The sequence below is a fragment of the Vicia villosa genome, linkage group LG4 (genome assembly GCF_029867415.1).
Source record: "Vicia villosa cultivar HV-30 ecotype Madison, WI linkage group LG4, Vvil1.0, whole genome shotgun sequence".
NCBI lineage: Eukaryota > Viridiplantae > Streptophyta > Magnoliopsida > Fabales > Fabaceae > Vicia > Vicia villosa.
The window spans coordinates 181,259,256-181,266,904 of record NC_081183.1 but is presented as its reverse complement, the minus strand read 5'-3'; the positions used below and the strand labels follow the sequence as shown (position 1 = coordinate 181,266,904).

Genomic DNA, 7,649 nt, shown 5'->3' with positions numbered 1-7,649 from the left:
TTATTTTTTGATTTTATTTACATGTATTTATTTAACTAGTATATAACCCGCGCGTTGCGCGGTTGTCCCATAATATATTATTATTATTATTGTATATAATATTTTAAACTTCAAAATTTTAGATTATTGATTTGTTTATGGAATTTTTTTAAATGATTTTATTTAAGTAATTATTATATGTTGTTTTATAAACAGATATTTGAGAAAAAGTTAAATTTTAAAAATAATATAGAGGATCACTTTATTATGCTTATAGGATTTTTTTTCTAACGAGTTTATTCAAATATTATTTTATATATGAGTTTATTATAATATTCGAATATTATTATAGAGAATTTCCATTGATTGATTATGTCATTAGTATAGTAAAATGAAATTATCATTTTTTTTAGAGATACAATTTTTTTTTTTTTTTTTTTGATATTAGGGAGGGCCAAGGCCCAGCAAAAGAAAAAACTACAAGGAAATAATCCTAGGACTAACTAACAAACTTCTATCTTCCTCCAAACTAGGAAGCAACCAAGGAGGAGGATGACTATAATAACTCGTATCACCTCTCAATTTCTTTCCTTCTCGAGCAAGCAAGTTTGCACAGTTGTTAGCTTCTCTATAAACATGCTTAATCTCCACCTCTTCAAAAAAAGAGAGACTTCTGACAATATTGGACACTAAACTCTCCACCAACTTGTTCTTGTTTCGCTCCTTCATCTTAATGCAATCAACAACTCTTATAGCATCAGATTCTACCTCCACTTTTAGATACCCGAGCTCGAGCACCAACTTGATACCTAGATACACACTCCACAGTTGAAATGACAAATAATCATAAATAGTGAGAAAAATATTTTAATATTTTTAATAAGTCATTAATTTTTGCAATAATTATAAAAGTTGTAACTGATTTTTGTTCCAAAAATAAATTGTAATTAAAATACAATGATGATACCATTAAAAACTAAAAAGAAAAAAAAATAATTTAGTAATTGTTATTGAAATACATTTTTCAATAAAATAAATCGAGTAAAAATACAATGATTTGTTAATTGATATAAATTTTGAATTACTACATTTTTCTAAAAATGTCTAAAACGGTTATTAAAAACTTTATTGATATTAACCAAAAAAATATTATTTGGAGATTTTAAAAATAATATCAGATCAAAATATAACTTTAAACATTTTTTTATCACTTTAAAATTCAATATCTCTAATTTATTTACTAATAAAACTTATATTTAAATACAATAATTACAAATTATTTTTATATCATATTAAAAAGTATTAAAATAAAATATACAATAATTAAAAAAGAATTTTTATATCATATTAAAAAGTATTAAAATAAAATGTTAATAAATTTTAAACTATTATACCAGTTAATCTTTAGTTCTTTTTTAAATTATTACTTTTATAATATTTTTTCTACTTCAACTCTTTAACATATATATATATATATATATATATATATATATATATATATATATATATATATATATATATATATATATATATATATATATATATATATATATATATATATATATATATATATATATATATATATATATATATATATATACTCCTTCTGGTCTCATTTATAAGCAAAAATTTAATTTTTAGATTCATTCAACAATCAATGTATTTAGTCTATTATTAGACTAAATACATTGATTGTTGAATGAATCTAAAAATTAAATGTTTGCTTATAATTGAGACCGGAGGGAGTATATATATATATATATATATATATATATATATATATATATATATATATATATATATATATATATATATATATATATATATATATATATATATATATTTGTCATATTGTTAGATAATTGTTTCATTTATTCCTCATAAATTTTTAATAATTAAAATGATTTGTTACTTTATATAAATTCTAAGTTACTACATTTTTCTAAAAATTCGATATCTCTAATTTATTTACTAATAAAACTTATATTTAAAAACAATAATTAAAAAAATATTTTTATATCATATTAAAAAGTATTTAAATAAAATGTTAATAAATTTTAAACTATTATACCAGTTAATCTTTAGTTTTTTTTTAAATTATTACTTTTATAATATTTCTTCGACTTTAATTCTTTAAAAAATATATATTTTTGTTATATTGTTAGATAATTGTTTCATTTATTCCACATAAATTTCTAATAATTAAAATGATTTGTTACTTTATATAAATTCTAAATTACTACATTTTTCTAAAAATATGTGTAAAATAGTTATTAAAAACTTTATTGATATTAACCAAAAATATATTATTTTTAGATTTTGTAAATAATATTAGATCAAAATATACCTTTTAAAGTTCTTTTTATTTTTTTATTTTATTACTTCAAAATTCAAATTCTCAAATTTATTTATTAATAAAATTTATATTTAGATAGAATATTTAAAAAATATTTTTATATTATATTAGAAAGTATTAAAATAAAATGGTAATAAATTTTAAACTATTATATCAGTTAATCTTTAGTTCAGTTTTTAAATTAATATTCTTATAATATTTTTGCTACTTCAATTATTTAACATATATATTTTTGTTATATTGTTAGATAATTGTTTTATTTATTCCTCATATATTTCTAATAATTATTAATATAATGTTAAATATTATAGTTGGGTGCATAATAGAATAAATAAACTAATTTTTGTAAATAATAATATTTTAATTGTGGTTGTTAAATTTTGTACTATATTATATCATATTATTATTATTATAATTATTATTATTAATTTATTATTAGATGAATATTATATTATAACTTATTATTTATATTATTATATTATTATTATTATTAATAGTTGTGGCTGAATATTATATTATTATTATTTAAGTTTTAAGTATAATTATTATTATCATTATTATTTTTATTATGTTTATTATTATTATAGTTATTATTATTATTATTTATTTTTAACATAGGGACAAATTAGTAAATAACACATTAGGGTTTTTGCTAAGATTGGCTATCATGATGACACGTGGCTAGGGTTGCCATAATGACAACCTTCCATAATAATTGAATATATAATTAATAATAAAAAGATTTATGCACGAGTTCTCGTACAGGACGCACATTTGTTTCAAATGTATATTTTTAATAGAAAAATGTATGGTACCCATAAAAAAAAAATTAAATGTATAATTAATAAAAAAATTGATCAGTAACTTCTTATTCCTGTTATTTGACCCGTGCCTCCTCATTTAAATATCAACATAATTTATATTTTAATTCTGTTTTGGTCCACATTTAAATATCAGCATAATTTATATTTTAATTTACCAAATCATAAATTTAAACTAAAAATAACTTTTTACTATAATTGTTTAAAATTAATTGAGTAATTTATTGTTTTTGTTAATTGAAGACAATATTAATTTAAGATGTATATATATAGAAGATAAAAATGTATTTAATTTTATCATTTAATATTATTAAATGATAAATTTAAATTAAAAATAATTATTTAATATGATTGATTAAAATTGTTTTAACCTTTGAATAAAAAATGACTTGAGTAAACATGATTTATAAAAAATCCTCCAAAATCTTCAAAAGTAAGTTATTGTAGGCTATTAGAAAATACAAAAGTAATTGCCTTATAAAGCATCACTTTTTTACCAATCGTTAGTTGGTCCAGTGGTGATTGGCGCTGGACTTGGTAGGGAGAACCACGGTTCGATCCCCCGCAACTGCGATCGGGAGGGGGCTTGACCCACTTGATGCCAGAGCTGTTCCCCCGAACCGGACTAAACCGGTGGTTATAAACCAAAAAAAAAAAAAAATAAAGCATCACTTTTTCATGGTATATAGCATTTAAAATAGATGTGAGACTACAAATAGATGTGTGAAAATAAAATTAAAATTTTAATTTTACAAAAAAAATTAAAATTAAATAAACTATAGATAACAACAAATATTTGTTATGATTTTTTTTGTGATTTTTTGTACAATTATATCACATATATATGATATACTTGTTAATAGTAAAAATAATTTAAATTTGTGTCTAAAATTTTCAATTCAAATTTGTATTTGATACAGGTATTGTCGTACTTAAATATGTCAATCAATATTTATGGTTTATTTCTACTACAAAACACAACTTTTTACTAAATGATGAATGACATCTTCACCCTTAAGAAAAACTGAATATAAATAAAAATAAAACTTAATTAACAAAATAAAACTATATTGACATTTTAACTTAACTTTTAAACTTTAATACCATTATTTACATTTTAATACATATTTACAATCGTATTTTCATATTTTATTTGCATTTTATATGTTAAAAAAGAATAATAATAAAAATAATAAATAACATAAATATTAGACCCATTTTAACTAAAAAAGGAAAATAAATTTAAAAAATTAGTATAAAGACAAAAAAAATTAAAGTATATAAAGCACTGATTTTTTTTTTGGTACAACTAAAAATTTATATAATGTTTGGATTTCAAGAAGAAATCAATAAAATATTTTTCTTTTGATTATAAATATTAGTCTTTATTACTATAAGTATTTGTGAATATTAAAACTTGATTATAAAAATGCAGTTATAAAAAAATCAATAAAAAACTGTTATTAAAACTCAATAATTAGTATGGTATCGCAAGAGACAAATATAATATTTTCTGTATCTTTAGAAATCAATGACATTAATATCAAATGGTCAACACCTTTCTTCGAATGACATTAATTTTAAATGCTCAACATGATTAAAAGTTATTTATTAAATTGTTTTAAAATCATTCATTAGAAATTTTTGAGATATCCTAAATTTTAACTTTTAAACCAAGTTTTAGATTAATTTGTTTAAATATTCTAGTTGATATTACTTTAAATTAAAACAAAAGAATATTTTACAATAGACCAAGTGTACAAATAAATAAATAAAAAGATTATAAATTAGAACTAAATAAAAAAATAAATATAATTTAATTTCATTGTCAAGATAGTATTTCATATAAAATCACTCTCACTAATATAAAATTGTTCATGAATTAATATAATTAAAATTTTAAACCAAAAATAATATATAAAATATTTCTAAAATTTAACGATTTGTTTAAAACAAAATAAAAGATTTCTTTTATAAAAGAAATTCAACTTTACATGATCACATGATCATTAACAATTAATTAAAAAAAGTTTAATCACTAATAATAATGTTAAATTATTCTTCCTATTCCAAAAACATAAAGCTAATTAATTGTTTCCCAGTGATAGTTGAAATGCACATTGAAAATTGTATCACACAGAGGTATAATTATTCACAAACTTGGACAGATGAAGTTGCAATAGAATGGTGCAAGTTAACTGAAACGTGTAGCAGTCATCTTAAATTCAGTGTTAAAGGAGAACTTCAAATTATTAGATTTCACCCTGTTTCTCCATAAAATTTAGAATAAATCTTAGTTTTAAGGTGAACTTTATATAAAGATGTGAGAAAGTTATTTGTCATGTTGTTTGTACATAATCAAAATACAACTAGTACTATATCTTTATCTAATTATACCGATATCTCGACAATAAATACATATCTTTTTAACACTCCTACAATAATTTCTAATATTAATCTGCATTGAAGACTGATTCAGAGAGCTAACAACACGCCCACAATACACAGCCATGATTTAAAGCCACTGTAAACAAACCGACGCGAAAGCACAACTTCACTGCTGAGCTGCGAAAAACAACTATTGGATCACAAAGCCAATTCAGTCAGACAATTTTCAATAAAACACCCTCCTTACCACCAATTAGTTGACAACTACCACACATGCTAAAACTGATTTCTATCACACACACTGTAACTGTAATTATAACATAAAACTCTAACCAATTGCTAGAAATTAGAGCAGCAATCACTACTTTCCTTAATAAATAATCTCTTAATAATAACCATGTAAAAATTGCCCTGTATTTGCAAAATATAAGGCATACCAGCATAATATGGTTAAACAACAAAAATGCAAAAGAGCATAAATCATATTTCATCAATGATAATATGCAGTAAATACTCTAGTTAGAATAACATATTTTCAATTGTTTGTTGGAAACATCTGAAAATATAAAATAGCTTGCAACATCGACAATATCTTTGCTTACAATGTTATTTTCAGATTTCCTCAAATAAAATCCTTGAATAGAAATCACGGCAAGTTTGAATATACAAGGACAAATATACTTAAAGAGTGTTTTCCCATCCACTCCAACGCACTTGTCAAACGTCTCTGACCGTAAACATCTACCTACATTGTCGAACACGTGTTATATATAACCTTAAATTTCCATTGCAAGAGATAATTTGCAGTAAATAAGGAATAGCTTGCAATATATATTCCAAATATTCATATATATGGCATCAGTTGCAAACTTAATTTTCAAGAAACGCAATCAAATTAATTTCAAGTTCATTCAAATAATTCAGATCCTTGACTATAGGTATAGTTGTTTCAAAAAGAAAAATGTTAGTGTTCAAACCATTAACCTCATCATAAAATAAAAGAAGTAGAGGATATGTTGTGTAACATCAAATACAAATAAAATTTAGTCAGAGATGAAGACATACCATTAAAAACTATTGGATTCAAAACATCCAAATCTAAAATTTTTGGGGCATAACCCAGATTAGCTTGACAAATTTTAACCGTAAGATTCAAAATCCAGTCCAAGATACAAAAGCATGATTATAAATCGAAATCCATAAAATCAAATCCAAGATACGAAGCGACATCTTTTAGAGTTTCGTTACCCATGTCATAGTTTTTTGCTTGTTTGTAATTGGTTAAAAAAACGAAAACACTAACAATAACAAAACCAGACAAAACCCTAACAATTAAATCAACTCAACAACTTACCAATTGTGGCAGAATCACATATGCAGCTTCTGATCAGACAACCCCATACGAAGCGGCATCGTCGAAGGAGTTTTGAAACGAAAATCTGATAAAGTAAAAGGCGGAGCAAGAGACGGAGTGAGAAGACAGGAAGTTTGAAACACAAAATATCAAAACCTAAATATAATTTGAAACGAAAATCTGATAAAGTAAAAGGCGGAGCAAGAGACGTAGTGAGAAGACAGGAAGCTTGAAACACAAAATATCAAAACCTAAATATAAACCTGAATCGCACATCAATAAGCATTTTCATCTCCAAATCTGCAGTAAATCAATGAATATAATTAGTACAATCAAATGTAACCTAAAACAACAAATAGTAAATCAGAAGAAATTAGATTGGGAAAAATTGAAGAAGGATGAGAAAGAGAGAAGAACCTTCGTGAGTTGGAAGGTCGAAGACGAATGAATAATGAAAAGGGAGGAGGAAAGGAAGGTTGAAGACCGAGGAAAGTAGAAGATGGAAAAGGGTTAGAAAAGAGATCTGGAAAGGTAATGAGTGAAAGGAAATGAAAAGACTTTAGAGTCTGAGTAGGAGAAAAGCCATATCTCTGTTTCCAAGAAAGATAGTTCAAATATTTGAAAAAAGGTAGTTGTTGGATTTGTTGAGTTCACGTGTGTTGATATGTTTTAGAAAGGTAGAAATAGGTTTTAGAAAATTAGAAAAGCAGAGAACAAAAAAGGAAGGCAAAGAACCTGTCCACGTGGCAGA

The 7,649-nt window shown here is 22.9% G+C and overlaps 1 long non-coding RNA gene across 1 annotated transcript; it reads right to left on the bottom strand.

Annotated features, from left to right (window-relative positions):
- Positions 1-5,537: 5,537 nt before the first annotated feature.
- Positions 5,538-7,649, bottom strand: LOC131600456 (uncharacterized). Its single transcript, XR_009283149.1, has 5 exons — positions 7,316-7,649; positions 7,162-7,198; positions 6,899-6,983; positions 6,147-6,289; positions 5,538-5,721 (listed from the first exon to the last, which is right to left on the bottom strand). It is a non-coding gene; the product is annotated as an uncharacterized LOC131600456 (long non-coding RNA).